General features: G+C 35.1%; 2 pseudogenes; both read left to right on the forward strand.

Moving 5' to 3' along the window:
• Nucleotides 1-2,133: 2,133 nt before the first annotated feature.
• Nucleotides 2,134-3,236, forward strand: LOC102510514 (annotated as a pseudogene).
• Nucleotides 3,237-4,123: 887 nt separating this feature from the next.
• LOC102510285 lies at nucleotides 4,124-11,250 on the forward strand (annotated as a pseudogene).
• The last annotated feature ends 6,244 nt before the right edge of the window (nucleotides 11,251-17,494 follow it).

Here is a 17,494-nt window from a genome sequence, read left to right on the forward strand (position 1 = left end):
CCACCTCCTCTTCCATCATAATATGGGGACCAGTTACCTAATTATTCATTCAATTAGAAAGTCAAGTATTTGAAGAATATGTAGACTTTTATTTTCTCTGCTACTTTTTTTTTTTTTTTTACAGCTAGCATGCTTGTTTAGGGAATATTTATTATTTCAAGGATAAAAGCCTGAAGACCTATAAATAAATTTCATCTTTCTAAGTTTGGAAGAACAAACTAGTTAGTTCAAGAGACCAAGGGACCACTAATCTCCCCCAATTAAATCCCACACTATACAGCTTTGGGAATGTTTGCTATCCACTTAAATAACCATCAGGTGAACTGTTTTGATATTTCACTTGAGGGCTTAGAGTTCAGAATATAAACTTAAGCTAAAGTACATATTGAAGGTTATCTCATTTGAGTTTCTCTCCTAAAATTATATAAATATTGTTTGTTAATCTGCCAATTTCAGTAGTTATCAATTAGGGGTACATTGGTCTTATTTAAATATTTTGGATTATTTGTTTTTAATCCTGCTATACTGAAGCAAATATAAAATCAGAAAAAAGAAGTCACTCCAGAAAGTACCACCATATTTACTTTGGATTATTATTTTTAAGTAAGGGGAAACAAACACAGGAAGGGAAAGAAAGCAGGAGGGAGAGAAGAGAGAGGAAAAGAAGGAAGGATGGAAGAGCTTCACGTAGAGAACTGAAACTTGATCTCCTTTCCCTCTAATTCTACTTCCTTAGAGGTAACCTACATGTCGAAATACCGTATATCATTCGCATACTTAAAACATTCTTTACCAAGAACACTAAATTCCTGCCAAACACAAAATTTCTAAGTAGATGGCTTGTTTTCTCCTTAAGCTTTTTGCTGTAATTATTTCCTGGAAATTTCTGGCTATCTGGCAAAGAGAAGAAATTCATTTTCTGTTATTCAATGGGTTTTAGTAGAGGTAGAATATTTCACGTCAGGTTAGGTTTGGGAAAACTCTGTACTCAGAAAAAAAAGAAGAGATCTGATAGTTATTTTCCCAGTTAATCCAGAAAGCATGATTATTGTAAAGCAGAAGAGCCTGCATTAAAGCAATAATGGTATGTATGTGAAATATCCCTTTATTATGCATTAGCATTGATTCAAAAGGAAGGGTGACATATTGTACAGAATAATGCATTGACATAGGAATCGGGTATCCTGACTTATTCTCTCAAATCTACCACTAGATAGCAAGCTTGATATAGGCAAGTCAGTTAACTTCTTCACCCCCATTTCTTTCTCTGTAAAGTAATGGGCTGGATCTGTATTTTATAAATCTTTTAAAGCTTGAAAATCGTATCATTCTAAATACTCAGACTACATTATCTTTTATCAATTGTAAAGGAAAAAAAAGCACAAAGAATATTCATATATTTCATCTGTATATAATCCAGGAAAGATCACTAATAAAATAATTTCTTTTGTATTGGGCATTGGATTATTTGCATTGCATCTTGAGATTTGAACAATTCTATCTATAGAATCAAGATTATGGAAATCTATTAACTGGTAGCACTCACACATGTTGTATTTTATATGTAGTATTTAAAAGGGGGAGGGTGAAGAGTTTGCATTGCACTTGTCAACATTTAACCTTGAATATGTCAAGAAGTATTAGCCATAATATCTGTTTGTTAGTATAATATGCTCCCAAATTAACGTTGTTAAAGTGATTCTAACTGCATATAATGTTTGATATAAGCCCATTTGGAATTTAAAACATTAGTTTTTGACTTTTCGCTATTACATTATGTCATTGTGCTACTTGCAAGCCATTAAGTGAATTCATATTTCTTTGCTTAGTAGCCAAAGCCTTAACTCCTTATCACAGAGAAAAGTATAGATCGTTGAGTCACACTCTAACCCAGAATAGAATAAACAAAGAAAAAAAGAAAATTATAAAATCTCAATGAGTCTTTCTGATTGAAATATATACAATAATGTTTAATCAGAAATGATAGTATGGTTAGAGAATTATCAAGTAGACAAATCTAATGAGATAATTTGGAAATTAAATAATTTAAACTCCATTTAGAAAATATACAGAACATTAAGATATACAGATATCAGATAATTTGCTTAGCCATTTTGTAATCATTGGGGGATAATGTCGTAAAACTTTTTTTGAATTGTAAATTGTTCAGACATTTCCTTTATATATGGCTATATATCCGGAGACCTTATCTGTGGAAACAAAATTCTATACATTTTAGAGAGTCCCAGTTCTCCAGCGAGAGGGACTATATTGTTAATCAAACACAGATTCAGCAACAGAAGGAGATTCTGAGTTCTCTGCACGATTCACAGCCGGATCCTGTGGTAGTAGAAAATGTGCTTGGGCTGGACCAGCAGTTTGCTGATGTACACTTAAATTCTATAGATAATCAGAGTCAAAGAAGTACAGTGAGCAAAGGATGTTGTATCTCTTTTCACTTGAAGAATGGAGAAGATGCTAAAGGACTCGATGATAAAGACAGTTCAGGGAGGAGTTCTACCAAAGACAAGGGCACATACAGCAGTATTGAGTCTCATAGTGATTCCAGAGGAAAGTCTACTTTCTTCAGTAATTGTGGAAGTGGATAAAGGGGAAGGTTTGATGATCGTGAAGGGAGTGACTATGACAACCCTGGCAGCCACGTGACCTGGCAGAAGTGACTTTGGAAAGTTTGAATATGGTAGAAACAGTTGCTGGCATGACAAATCGATGAAGCTGTTTGGCCAAAACCACTTCCACCAAGTAAATGTTGGGAACAGAAACTTTGTTCTGAAGATAACACTGGAATTAACTTTGAAAAGCATAACATTCCAACTGAGGCAACAGGCAACAGCTGTCTCCTACATATTGAAACTTTCATTGATGTGGGGATGGGAGAAATTATCACGGGAAACATCAAGCTTACTTGTTATACTCACTTGACTTCAGTGCAAAAGGATGCATTTTTTTTTAAGGATGCTATTCTTTTTATGATTGAGAAAAGAAATCTGATGGCTTGTACCCAAGCAGCATCTGTAAAAACTGCAGCATTTCCCTTGCCTATCTTGAGTCAGATTTAGTCAGATGGTCCAGGAGACACTTTGAGGGACATGAAGGAAAGACTGGAAGGTATGGGCACTGAAAGCAGTACTAAATCACCTTGTTATTAGCACTGACAAGAGAAATCTGGCAGTATCGATCTATAAGGAAGCCAGAAAGTATTCCTACTGGTCTAGAGATAGTCCTTACACCACTTAGGGTGATGCTGATATTGGTCAGCAGATTTGATACTTAGAATGTAGGTGGCACTTAGTTGCCACTCCTGGAGTCCTGGCAGACATGACGGAAAGAGAAAATAATGGATTAGAGTTCCTCAAATATTTGGTGTTGGATAAAGTGGATTGACATAGTTATGGGGTTGGAAGCTCAGAAATACAGAATACTTGAACAAGACAGTATGCCACCAAAGAAAGTTTACTGTACCATGATGTTTAGTGCTACTTGCCTTAAGAAAATATAGATGCTTGCTTATGAATTCCTGGATGAATATATCTTTTTGGCTGTTGGGATACCTCTGAGAACATCACATGGAAAGAGTCAGACAAACAATCACTGCTGTTTGACCTCCTAAATGCAGTGAAAGAATACATTGACCTTAGTGTCTGTGGAGACCAAAAAAGGGAAAAAGCCCAGTTCTAGTTGACTAGAGTAGTAGCCGCAAGAAGACTAGATGTTTCAAATGTTACCAGCACTTTATCAACGTTGACTTGCCAAATGATATTGAAGAAAATGTACATTGTATTGATTGCGCAGGATGTGTAGGACAACTTGGCCTTACCACTGTGTTCTTTAACAAGAGGAGCACAAATAGTACCAAGAGTTTGCTGGATCACCTCATGAAAGCTAAATAAGAGGTGCCATCTTGGTTTGAAAATATGGCATATCAACACCATTCCAAGGGTAGCAGTCCTGGACATTCTAAGAGTAGTAGATTCTGTGGATGATTTGGTGCCAGAGGCTGTCAATATAGTAGTGTTGTCGGCCATTCCAGCTTCAGCAGAGCTGTGCTAACAGCAACTGAGGTGGTGGAAAAGCCACAGCACCAGCAAAGAGTTTGGTGGACATGGCTGTGGAGGCTTTCACAACAGTGATGGATACGGAGGAAATTATAACTCCCAGGGGATTGACTAGTGGAGCAACTGAGCCTAATTTGCAGCAGATCATCCTGCCAAACAAGTTAATGCGGCAACCACATGTAACTTAGCCAGACCACACATTGTGTGGTCTCAAGAACTTGTAGCAAATTTACCAACTGTGATACTCCATTGATTCTTTTTTTTTAAGGAAACTCAAGGTCACAAGAAGAGGTGAAAGGAGCAATCAGTAGCCCTGTTTAGAAGGTAGTTTGAAGACTTCTCTGCTGTTGTTTGGATTAACTCCACTCTCACCTACCCCCCAATTCCAAACTGCATTTATAATTTTGTGACTGCAAATCACTTATATGCTAATGTAATGTACTTTTAACTTTAGACAACTTTTTATTTTGGCTTCATTCTTGTTGGCTTAGTAATGCTCAAGTCAAAACAATTTCAATTGTTCTCACAAAATAAACTCATTGAACTTGGGCCAAAATTGTTTTAAAAAATCTGTACATTTTAAACTTAAGCACATAGGTACATACCAACTCTATTCACTATTTAAGTATTTTAAAAGTCGACTATCTTTATTGTAGTAAACCTCTCTCTTAAGGATATTTGACTTCCTAAATATGTCATTATAGAGAACAGCAGATATATGTTTTCCGAATTAAAATATCGCGATGGTAATGCCATCCTTTCTACTTAATATAAAAGTATGCTTTGCTTTATGACTGTAAGGAGACCTGATTCTAATGGAGCAAATGTCAAACATATGGGGGATATGGAAAATTACCAGAGAGACTCAGTAAGTCCTGATGAATCTATCCAGTACAAGAAAATTAAACAGTACCTGATTACTGTTTGCTAAGACGAAGCTCAATCTGTGCACACATTTAATTTATGGTTTTAATTTACCTTTAATGTAAAATATAACTTCCAAGGATTTAATATATCACTTGTCCTTAATAAATCTGTCATCAATGTGAGTTAGTCTTATATGATTTTTAGAAGCAATCTCTGAGCCTAAGAAAAATTCAACTAAATCACATTTTTTAATGTTTGCTGTATGAATAAAATATTCCCGCAATAATACTTTAGTATTTAGTGGTGACATTTGCCTTGAATGGAAAAGAGCAAAAGATTAAAATAAAACTACAGCCCTTAGAATTTTCTATATTAGCATATTTTAGTAAGGCACGACATATGACTCTTGAAATGGCTAATCTTTTGGATATTCAATTTCAAGTGATTGGTGTTTACAGAAACGAGCTCAAGGAGCAAAATCTAGAAGCATGAAAAAAAATGAGATTTATTGTGAGACTTAAGAACAGAAGATAAAAACTCTTAATCATGAGTTAAAAGTTCACCAATGTCTTATTCTGATCACATACACCCTGTAAACCACATTAAGAGCTATTGCTCAATTTTCAAAAATTCTCCCTTCTCCCCTAAATAGCACTTCAAAAGTGTATCGGCTTTAGTTTCCACTCTAAGTATTTAAGAAAATATTCCACAAAGCAGAAGTTTTATAAAAAAGAAAGAAATATAGAGAAAAGAGAAACATAATAAGAAAGCCTCATGTGCCGCGATCAATATGCTTTAGTGCACTGCCTTTCTTTTGTATCATGAATAAGATTAGAAATGTAATTTTTTACTCAACTTTTGTTTTTATTTATTGGTCAAATATGTCTAGTATATGCACCACATCATTTTCCTGTTCGTCCTTTTCTATTGCTCATATTAGAAATCAAAAATGTAATTTCCATTATAATTAAAGCTGAGTAATGAGAAATCTAAAATTGAAAACTTTTCATACTTATGTCCTTTCTAGTTGGAATGGAAAATGTGTCTAAAGAGCTTTGACTTACTTTGAGTACTGGAAGTAAAAGGGACATTTTAAAGGGCCCAGGAGGTCGTAAGTCAATTCCACTTCCTGATTGAAAGAAGAGGGCCATCGAGCACCATCATTTCTCACCAGTTCAGGCGAAACATATTCAGCACATTAGAAGTCACAAACACTTTAGTAAGTTCATGGCGGGAGGGAAACAGTTCAGTGATAGAGCGTGTGCACGAGGTCCTGGGTTCAAACCCCAGTACCTCCCAAAAAACAAACAAATAAAAAAAACTTTAGGAAGTTCAGCATTGTTTTCTCAAAAGAATGAACAAATAAAGGCTACTAATCTACTTGTGACACAGTTATCATTGTCATTTTCTCCTCTATTCTTACTATAGTGAAAACATTTTTTTTTACTGAAATAAAATAGCTTTTAAAAAAGATACAATGTTGTAATGAGCTTCCAAAGAAACCACAGAAATCAAATTATAAAAGACAAATAATTCACTGGTATTGAGCATTGATCTGATTAACTTTGTTACCTTAAATTGGACATAATCTTTTCTGTAACAATTATAGTGAAATGTTAGATAAGCTCAAAAAAGTAATAGACATAAAAACAATTCTTCCCAATTGCATGTGTTTATTTTAACGTATATTCTGCTAAGGTCATAAGCTTTTTCTATGAGTCTGAAAGATCAATAGACTTGTTAAATTGTGTCTAAACCAACTATATAACTTCAAGCTTGAAAATACATTTTTCACTTACCAAGAAACAATTTAAAAATAAATAGAAACCCAGAAAAAATAAAGTGTACTTGGGTACCCCATGAAGGGACAGTACACTATTTTTGCATGCCACGAATCCCGCCCATATAAGACTAGAAACTTAATCAATAAATGTTGTGTGTGACTATCTTCTCCACTGACCAGCCATCCCCATCTTTCTCCCTCCTCTCGGGCCTCCCTATTCCTGAGAAGCAACACGATGAAATTAGAACAGTGAATAACCCCACAATGGCCTGTAAGTGTTCAAGTGAAAGGAAGAGTCACACATCTCTCATTTTAAATCAAAAGCTAGAAGTGATTAAGCTTAGTGAGGAAGGCATGCCGAAAGCTAAGGTAAGCCAAAATCTAGGCATCTTGCACCAAACAGTTAACCAAGTTGTGAACACAAAGGAAATGTTCTTGAAGAAAATTCAAAGCATTATTATTGTGAATACATGAATGTTAGAAAGCATAACAACTTTCTGGCTAACATAGAGAACGTATTAGTCATCAAACCAACCACAACATCCCTTTTAGCCAAAGCCTAATCTAGAGAAAGACTCTACTCTTCAATTCCTTGAAGGCTGAAAGAGGCAAGGACACTGTAGAAGAAAAGTTGCAGAAGAAGAAGAAAAGAAGCTACCAGATGTTGAGTCATGAAATTGAAGGAAAGAAGCCATTGCCATAACATTGAAGTGTAAGGTGAAGCAGCAAGTGATGATGGAGAAGCTGCAGCAGTTTATCCAGGTGACCTGGCTAAGGTAATGCAGGTGGCTACACTAAACAAATGATTTTCAATGTAGATGAAACTATTTTATATTAGAAGATGCCTTCTAGGATTTTCATAGCTATATAGAAGAAGGCAAAGCCTGGCTTCAAAGTTTCAAAGGATAGCTGGCTCTCTTGTTAGGGGCTAATGGTGACTTTAAGTTGAAGCCAAAATCATTTATTACCATAAATAGAATCCTAAAATTTGAAAATCCTAGGGCTCTTCAAAATTGTACTGAATCTATTTTGCCTGTGCACTCTCAGTGGAATAATAAAGCCTAGATGAGAGTGCATCTGTTGACAACAAGATTTACTGAATATTTTAAGCCTGCTGTTGAAATTTACTGCTCAGAAAAAAAAAAGTCGTTCAAAATATTACTGCTTATTGACAAGGCATCTGGTCATCCCTCCATCTCTGATGGATGGACAATGAGATTAATGTGATTTTCAGGCTTGCTCACACAACATACATTCTGGAGCCCATGAATTAAGGGGTAGTTAGTCTTTCATGTCTTATCAAGAAATGCATTTCATAAGACTATAGCTGCCATAGATAGTGATTCCTCAGTTGGATCTGGGCAAACTAAATTGAAAACTTTCTGGAAAGTATTCACCATTCTCCGTGCCATTAAGAACATGCATAATTCATGGGAAGAGGTCAAACTATCAACATTAACAGGACTTTCAAAGAAGTTGATTCCAACTTTTATGGATAAGTTTGAGGGTTTCAGGACTTCAGTGGAGGAAGTAACTGCAGATGTGGTGGAAATTGCAAGAGAACTAGAATTAGACATGGAGACTGAAGATGTGACTGAGTTATACAACTTCATGATAAAACTTTAATGGTTGAAGAGTTGCTTCTTAAGGATGAGGGAGGAAAGTGGTTTCCTGAGGTAGAATCTACTCCAGGTGGAGATGCTGTGAGGATTGTTGAAGTGACAGGGAAGAGTTTAGAATATTAAATCAATTTAGTTAATAAAGCAGCAGCACGGTTTGAGATGATTGATCCTAATTTGGAAAGAAATTCCACTGTGGGTTAAATGCAAAACAGCACCTGCACAGTACAGAGTAATCATTCATCAAAGGAAGAGTCAATGGAAAAGGCCAACTTTCATTGTTGTCTTATTTTAAGAAATTGCCACAGCCACCCCAACCTTCAGCAACCACCACCCTGATCAGTCAGCAGCCATCAACATGGAGCCAAGACCCTCCACCAGCAAAAAGGTTATGACTCCTTGAAGACTCAGATAAAGGGTAGCATTTTTTAGCAATGACATATTTTTAAAGAAAGGTATGTATATTGATTTTTTGACAAAATGCTGTAGTACACTGAATAGAGCACAGTATAGTGTAAACATAAATTTTATATATACTGGGAAACCAAAACATTCATGTGATTCACTTTTATTGTGATATTCACTTTATTGTGGTAATCTGGAATTAAACTTACAGTATCTCTGAGGTATGCCTGTAGATATAATTCTAAAATATCAACTAATGACTAGGATATTTTGATAGTTTATCAACTTTCTGTCCATTTTCATACAAGCATTAAGGCCTTAAAATTTGATTATTAGTCATCAGAAATAAATCAATTTAGTCTATTTAAAATATGTTTTGTTTTCTGCATTATCAAATTAAGTTATCCTCAATGAAAACAAGATCTTTTAAGGGGAAGGAGTTGATAACAATAACAACAAACTGAAAACATGATTCTCTATGTTATTACCTAAAATGTAAACAAAAAGTTAAAATTACTTGTACTAACAGAAAATTGTATCTATGTAGAAAGCATACATATCATTTTTGGACACCAAATATATAACTTTTACTTATCAAAATAACAAATTACTCTTTACATAATAGAAAATATATAAAATGTTCTTGAAAGATCTATGTTGGTGTCAAGTATAGTTTAAGAGGAGGGAAGAATATATAGTTTATGTGCTATAATAATTCCCATAACAAGGAGAAAGAAAAAATACTAGCATGTTAAATTATACATTATAAATTCAAACTGATAATCTAGAATTCAGTGATAATGACAATAATACAGTCATAGGTGATACATATTTTATTCATGGTTACACAAAACATTTTCTAAAAAAAGAAAGTACTCAATATATAATAATTAATTGGGATATAAAAAACTTAAAAATTTAGAGTATAAATTTAAATTAGAAGAGTCCAAAGTAAAAGCCAAAATTCATACTTATCTATATAAGAAAATAGGGTGTTAAGTAGTACTTTTCCCATTAAATCACAATGGGAGCCAAAGAAATGGCCAAATTAACCCACATTTGTAAAGAGAGAGTCAGTCAGTCAGAAGGTTTCATTAGGACTAAGAGGTGATCACAATACACTCCCTAAACTTTCAAAGAAAAAGGGACAGAGTAAGTATGGAAGAGAGGGAGACACGAAGGCACCATATACGTAGTCAAATTGTGAAGGGTGCAGTGTCCAAGCTTTGGGGAGGAATGTAAACCAGTTTCCTCTCTCATTAACCAAGTGTACGTATGTGTGTGAGGATGTGTGTTCTCTAAAAGCTAGATTAAAACTTTGTCACCTGGACCTAGGCAAAGGGACAGAAACCTTTATTTGTAGACTTGATTCTGGAAAATATAGAGAATTTGTGTGATACTTCCTTGATAAAGGACAAAGAAAAAACTGATGAAATTGTGACTTTAGAATTAAAAATTGGAGCCCAGATGGCTTGACATTCAGATCCTAAAGTTCAAATCAATGCCTTATGCAGTAAGTGGCTACCAGTATCCCATGCTGTTTTTGCTATGATGTGTGAGAAACATCTTGATCCCTTTGATACTACAAGTGAGAGAGTGGAGTAAAAAACTGATGTGTGCCCAGAGGATTACAAATAATTTAACTCTCTTCGGTGGAATCTGAGGCACTGAAGCAGTTGTTATGAAACGTGGAAGTGAAGATATTACTCCAGTTATTATCTTTTCGCCAAAATGTTTGCAAATGATGCTAAAGCTTTGCCTTAGAATAAGCCAAGACCTCTCTCCCAAAAAGGAATTGCTCAGAGGCATGAGCTTGCAAGAAGAAGACACGTGGAGCATGGAGCAGCTTGGAGCAGCACAGAGGTGGGCACCCTGGGAGCCCACCCAGGACCACCCAGGATGGGAGTGTCTTTGAATGAAGTCCAGAGGTAGAAGAGCCAAAAGATGATGAGCACCAGGTGGAGAGTATGACCTCTAAACCTGTGCCCCAGGAAGGAAACAACTAAGAGTCTTTTATTGCATTTGCTTGAGTATTCAGTGGTATGGCTTAAAGAGGGAAAAAATGCTTGTCTTGAGACCCAAATACAGTCCTGTTGAGTTTCTGTAGTGGGTGCCATTAGGCTTCTCAGCAACACCAGATGACCTTCCCCCAGTCCGCCATAGGGCATGCTGCACTCTGGAAATCCTGTGTCTTCTGATGGGAAGGGAAATCTAGAGGAGGTAACTTCTGGGAAGTGTGCTAGGAATAGGATGCCATCAAGACTTTGTGCTGAAATCCACACCACTGTGCAACCTGCCACCTTGCCCATCATTTATACCATTCAACTTTGAAGCACCCCGATTCTGAAGGTCACTGCTGAACTGAAACACTCTAAGTGGCATGCTTCACTTTGTCAAAGGAAGGAAGCTGTTAAACCAAGCTGATCCCTGTGTCCAGATTTTAATTCAGGAAACAGAAGAGCATGTCCTCATGTCAGAGAAAAGACTGTGGAGCACCTAGAAAGGCAGAGAATCCTCAACAACAAAATAAGTAACTACTACCATTGCCAGAGTCTTTTCTCTATAATAAATTAAAAACTATCACCCAGGGTTTGACGCTGAGAAATTTTCTGCATGCTGCAATTCTCCGTGCATTCACTTTCAATAAAGTTGATCTATATAAATATCTTTTAAAAAATGCCAACCTTCTCCTGTGCATCTTTGAGCAATGGGGAATTGAAGAGATAGCATAGAGCAGAGATAAAGACAAAAGGAAAGCCAACATTCCACACTGTGTTTCTAGGGCAGAAGGAGTGAGCTTTTCATAAGGCAAACAGACACCCCAGCTATTAATGGAGCTTGAGCTGCTGTTGTTTCTCCCAAGAGGATTGTCTGCAGACAGTGAACACAAACAGCATGAGCTTGTGGATGCCTGAGGTGGCAGGAGGTAAGGGGATTCCTAGAAAAGGACTGGGTCAAAGTGGGTCTACACAGACGGAAACCCCCTGGGCCCTCCAAAGAACTTACTCGTAAATCCCTTAAAAGAGCAAGCCCTTGGGTTTGTGCCACACAGAGGACATCAGTGGCCAATCAGTGTCAGCCAGAGAGTCGAAAACAGCAAAGTGCAACAGAGCAGGTGTCAGTTAAGTAAAAAGATGCACCTTTTCACTTTCCTTCAATAATTTAGAAAAATCTAGCCTCAAAAAGGGAAAATGGGAAGAGTGAATTAAAGCTAACCATAAATTTCCTTTTTCATCCTCACCATTTAGAGTCTCAGGGAAAAAAAGAAAAACATGAATTAGGATTTGGACTGAAAGGAGGAGAAAAAGTAAATCGATTCATCTTTAACTGGATTGATCTTTAAAACTTCAAAGTCGCCAGAGAATTTCAGCATCTACTCAAGATACAGTTAAGAGATAAACATGGAGATTTGACAGAGTCCAATTAAAATCAGTGAATTAAAACCATTTCATTTATACCCCTCTGCTTTGAGACTCCTCATTATAGGACCATATCTAGAACATTCTTGAATAGCTGTGTTCTTTTTAATAGAGCTTTATTACTCTTAATATACTGCACAGACTCTTTAAATATCTACTTGACTTTTAAAAATATGTATATATACTAAAATAAAGCCTTTAAAGGAAGTAATACAATGGAAGCATGTATGGAAATAGACTATTAATAGTTATGCCTCTTTCTGGTGCCTTGTTTTTTTCAGAGGTGACAATGTCATGCCTAGTATCATTTCCCTACATCATCTCAGTAGTGGATAGGAGGGGACAGTAAACAAGATTTAACTATGTCTTTATGTTGAACAGAAAACATGAAAGAGGAAGTAACAAAAACAGCCTGCAAAAATATTTCTTCCTCCTTATCAACTCAAGAAATATTTATTGGCAAAGGAAAATTCATTTCACTTTTTTTAGAAGTGACTCTTATAAGTAATATTTATATTATCAATAGATTTTTTTCTCTTTAAGCAAGCACTCTCAATGCAAATACATAAATGTGAATCGCTAACCCATATAGCTCGCTTTCTTAGTTACCTAGAAAATAGTAACTCTTACAGCAACACATCATTTACTCTAAGTTAATTTTTTGCAGAATATTCATTGCACTCAAAGCTAATTGCTCAAAGGTAAGATTTTGTTTTTTGATTTATATGAAGTATACCAGTCAGGAAAAACTATGGCTAACCTAGACATTTAAATGAATAGATAAATAGATAGATAGACAGACAGACAGATACCAGACAGATAGTTTTTAGTGGCATATGTTGCATTTGAAATTAAGAATATTTTGTTCAGTTAAATTTTGAGCACCAGAGTTTCTGAATACCACTCTTAAAATAAATTTCATTCTAATATAATCCTTCATGAATAATGTCCAATTTATGAAGTGATTAAAAAAACTATTTATTAGAAATAATGTTTGAGAAGCTATAAAAGAGGAAAGTTAGCCGAATGTGATAAAAACATTGTTCAAGTTCTGAATAATATTTGGAAATCACAGTTTTTGAAAATTTATCAGCCTTTCATTCTGTGGCATCAATTCCAGCAATGTTTTACCCTAGTGTTCTTTCCCTGAAGGAGGATGCATAGGAGACAGTCTGGCTTTTATTTACAAAAGCCTATTCTCTGTGAATAGTCTACAAAAGTGGGTTTCTGTAGATGTTATGAAGAGTTTAGAGATATGTGAGTGAAGGAAAATAAAGGAAAATTCTAGAGAGAGAAAGACAATCTTTGAAACCTAATTCCATGGAGGAGCCTAAGTGTGATGGTAAAACTTCAAGTATTCCATGGCACTTGATAGTAGAATGTACATTTGAGTATGAACACATGTGGGTCTCATTCATTCAGTTTGACAAGAGATCCATTGGATTCTTTCCATATGAAGAACTGCATCCCCAGTTAACTGATCTTAATCAATGCAATATTAATTCATCACTTCATTTTAGGAAGGTAGACAATCCAATTAAAATGTAAATGTTAAATATAAATTTTAACTGGTGGTAAATAGTATTGTCTTAGGTCAATACCTGTTATTAGTGTATTTTGACAAATTGCATTCACCTACTGCAGTCTATACGTCTGTCTCCATATTGAAAAAGTGTACCACCTAAGCAAAATTTTAAACTGTATCACATCACCTCACTCCACACATAGTCCCATATTTGGCCATTTTAGCTACCAAGGGATTGCCAATAACCAGAATGAAACATAAATAATCTTAACAGTTCCTAAATAAAGCCTTTATTTATAGGGTATTTACTCATAGCCGATTTTCACACAACTTTTATTTGCTTGGTTAGTTTCCAGCATTATAAAAATTAAAACTCACAAGTGTCTAAACTGATAAATACAGGCACCATAAGAACTTTTTGTTTAATTTTGAAAGACTGACAGTAACAGCACGATACCCAAATGTGTAAATACACATTATTTTATTATATAATTTTATAAAATAAGTAAGAGCATAAAAAGTAACAAATGAAACAACAAATTAATTAAAGCCTAATGAAAAATGTACTTTAGTAATTTATATGCTAGTCTTGTTACTGTAATAAAGCCAATTCCCATCTCTCCATCACCTTACACACACACACACACACACATACACACACACACACACACACCCAGTGGTCTGATTCCTGCCACATTTATGCATCAGAACTCCTCTTGCGTATGTTCATTAAAATATATATTATATATATTTTCTAGTAAATGTATATAATATATATATCTCATAGAAGTTCTGGAAAAAGAAGAAAAGTAAGTAATTGTGAAAATCTCTCATTCCTATTGGATATCACCCCAGTTATTATGATAGAAGCAAATGAAATTAATGAAGAGATATTCTGATGCTCTGAACAGAGGCAGAAATGCTTCAGGCTGAAAGAGAGGGGACCAGTTAGCACACCAAGTAAGTCTGGAGTCTCTGGGAAGATGAGGATACAGCAACCACAAGCACATACTCTTGGCAAGCTTGTGTAAGAGAGTGGAAACACTGAGGCTTCTCTAAATAGCTTACTAAAGTGAGAGAAAAAGAAGGATGGAATTGCCAAATGATGACGGCAGACTTACTGTGCAACAAAAATGCTATGTGGAGGAACCTCAGAAATAACAAACAAACACTTTGGGTGGTGCTGAGATGTGGTTTTAACTTATTTAGGGATTATCACTGCAGTCTATATTTACGCTAAGTACATTTTGATTCTTGATAATAAAATAAGTTCTTCAAAAGTTTCAGTTATGCCCTATTCATACCCAGGCAAAGCTGGCAGTTCCTTACTGTCCTGCACTGTGACCACTATTCTCAAGAGTTTTACAAATTTCAACCAAATAGGTTGAGGTAAAGATCCACATGTGATCTTTTAAGAGAAATAATACCCTGAAATCCTGACTCAACTCCTATGTGGTGATCCCAGCTGGACCTCTTTTCACTTGAAATTCTAGCCTTGAGCTCTAAGCAGTTTGGTCCTTGCTGATTCTCCTAGGATCCCCTAGCAACACCGTTAGTCTTCTTGAATCAATAGTTCTTAAGCAGAGAAAATAAAGCTCCAGGCCAAAATAAGACAGAAAGAGTACAGGAAAAAAAAAAACAAAAACTGGCATATCTTTCTCTTGTGATTTCATTACTTCAGTCACTGAAGACCACATACTCAGTTTTCCTGAAGTATGAGAATTGTGACAAGAAGGAGAAAAACCATTATAATCCCCTTTTTCATTGTATGTTAGTTATTATTCAACATTCTTCCAATGATTGCTGGTCTAGTTCATCAATGTAAGTTTGTGGTGATTTTATTATGCTGTAGTCTTTCCTCAGTACCCTTTTTAGCGTGTCCATCATAATAATTGGTCTCCCCTGCTACCGGAAAAATGCTTTAGGTAAATTTGGGGCCACTTTGTTTATTTGCCTTTTCTCTTTTTATCTCATTTCCATGATAATTTTTATATTTTAGTACTATCTAATAAATTTAAACTTTTAGGATATCTGCTGGATGTATATAATATGATAGGCAATATATTTCACTTAAACTGTGATATCTTAGAATTTTTATGTATTGATATTGGTGTACAATTATATGATAGACTACTGAAAGAAAAATTATGGTGATGCCTTGGTTTAAGGTAATAGCACTATAGTTTGAAAAAAGAAAATGATTTTAAATTAATGTAGAATGAACACTGTTCAGTGATAGATTAAGTACAAGCTATAAACAAAAATGAAAATTTAGTTCTGTCTTAAGAAATTGGTTTCCTAAGGATGAAGAAATTGAGTTGTTAGTGCTAGGATTGAATTAGATACTCAGATACATGGGGAAAATGGGCAATCGGTACATATACATTTAAAGTTTAGAAAAGTCTTGAGAGAAACACGTTTGCCAAATGTTAATATAGAGGTGACGTTTGAAATCACAGAGATGGATGTGAGCTTGCCTAAGAAGAGAGAAGGGACAGAAATGAGTAAATGCTGTAAACTTGGGTTCAGTAGTTGAACCCATTAGTGATCTGCTAGATGCTGCCTGCTGATATACAGTCTTTTTAATATGACTCAAGTTTGGGGAGTTTTCAGGTCATATCGTCGTAAAGAATCAGAACTCTGAGTTCTTCCTATTTTAGGGAATAGCTTACTTTTTAATATGGCCATTTTTCAAAAGAATGATCAGGTTTATTTCACGTCATAGCAATTGACATTTATTTCATCTATGCTTAATTATTAGTTTATCAGCTACTATGAAACAATTTGCACTATTTGATGCTTTTTTATACTTTTAGAGAATGCAATTAGGAAGAAAAGATTCCACTTTATATGTGTTTATGAAATGTTAGATTTTTAGATATTTTAAAGTGTGGTTAATTTATTACAAAATAAAGTTGTTATTTAATAAAAAATATTTAATAATAAAAATCATTTAAACTTTGCTATAAGCAGCAATTAAAAACTGAATACAGTTTTATCTGGAGGGTGAAGATATTTACTTAAAAAAGTCCACATAATATGCTTTGAAAGAAATTTTCTAGAAACCTCCGTATTGTTCTCACAATTGTGCTGGGCAGTACTGGGAGGTTATCAATAGTGAGTAAGAAGGAAAATACATCCTTAAAAATTGGGGGGGGATAGTAATAACACAATACAGAACTGCAGAAAAGGATATATTCATGTTATGGGGTTAAGTTATTAAATGGTCTTTTTTGGAATGACATGTACAATTATTCCAGAAAATCCCTAGCCTGGTTCATGCCACTCCTGGAAATCTGAAGCCCTCAGCTTTTACTATGAGTTCTGATTAACTTGCCATAGAATCATCCAAAATAAATATTCATTGCAACCAGGGTTAAAAAAAGAAGATATCTCCAAGGTGATAATAGTGCAGAAACAGAAACAGGCATTGGGTTTTAGTTTTGTGTGTCCTTTATTTTCTGTGATGGGGAGGGAGACTTTATAAATGTGGCTCCAAGTTATGAGTTTTTAATGTAACAAAGTAGGGGGTCACATAATCCAGCACTTCTTGTACAAATCTTTTATATTTCTTGTTATAGTGCTTCCATAGGTAATTTCAGAAAGGTAAAAATATAATCAAATATAAATTAAAATTCTAAAATAACTGAAGTTTCCTACTCCTCTGGTCTTATGTGGGTTTCATGGTCTTTATGCTTTGCTTCTTGCTATTAGAGAGGGAAACATACCGATGAGCTTTTTAATTCGGATGACAAAGTCGTCCCAGGTAGGACAAATCATATGGTCACTGACTTTTCTTA

Source organism: Camelus ferus, chromosome 14 (genome assembly GCF_009834535.1).
Source record: "Camelus ferus isolate YT-003-E chromosome 14, BCGSAC_Cfer_1.0, whole genome shotgun sequence".
In the NCBI taxonomy this organism is placed as follows: domain Eukaryota; kingdom Metazoa; phylum Chordata; class Mammalia; order Artiodactyla; family Camelidae; genus Camelus; species Camelus ferus.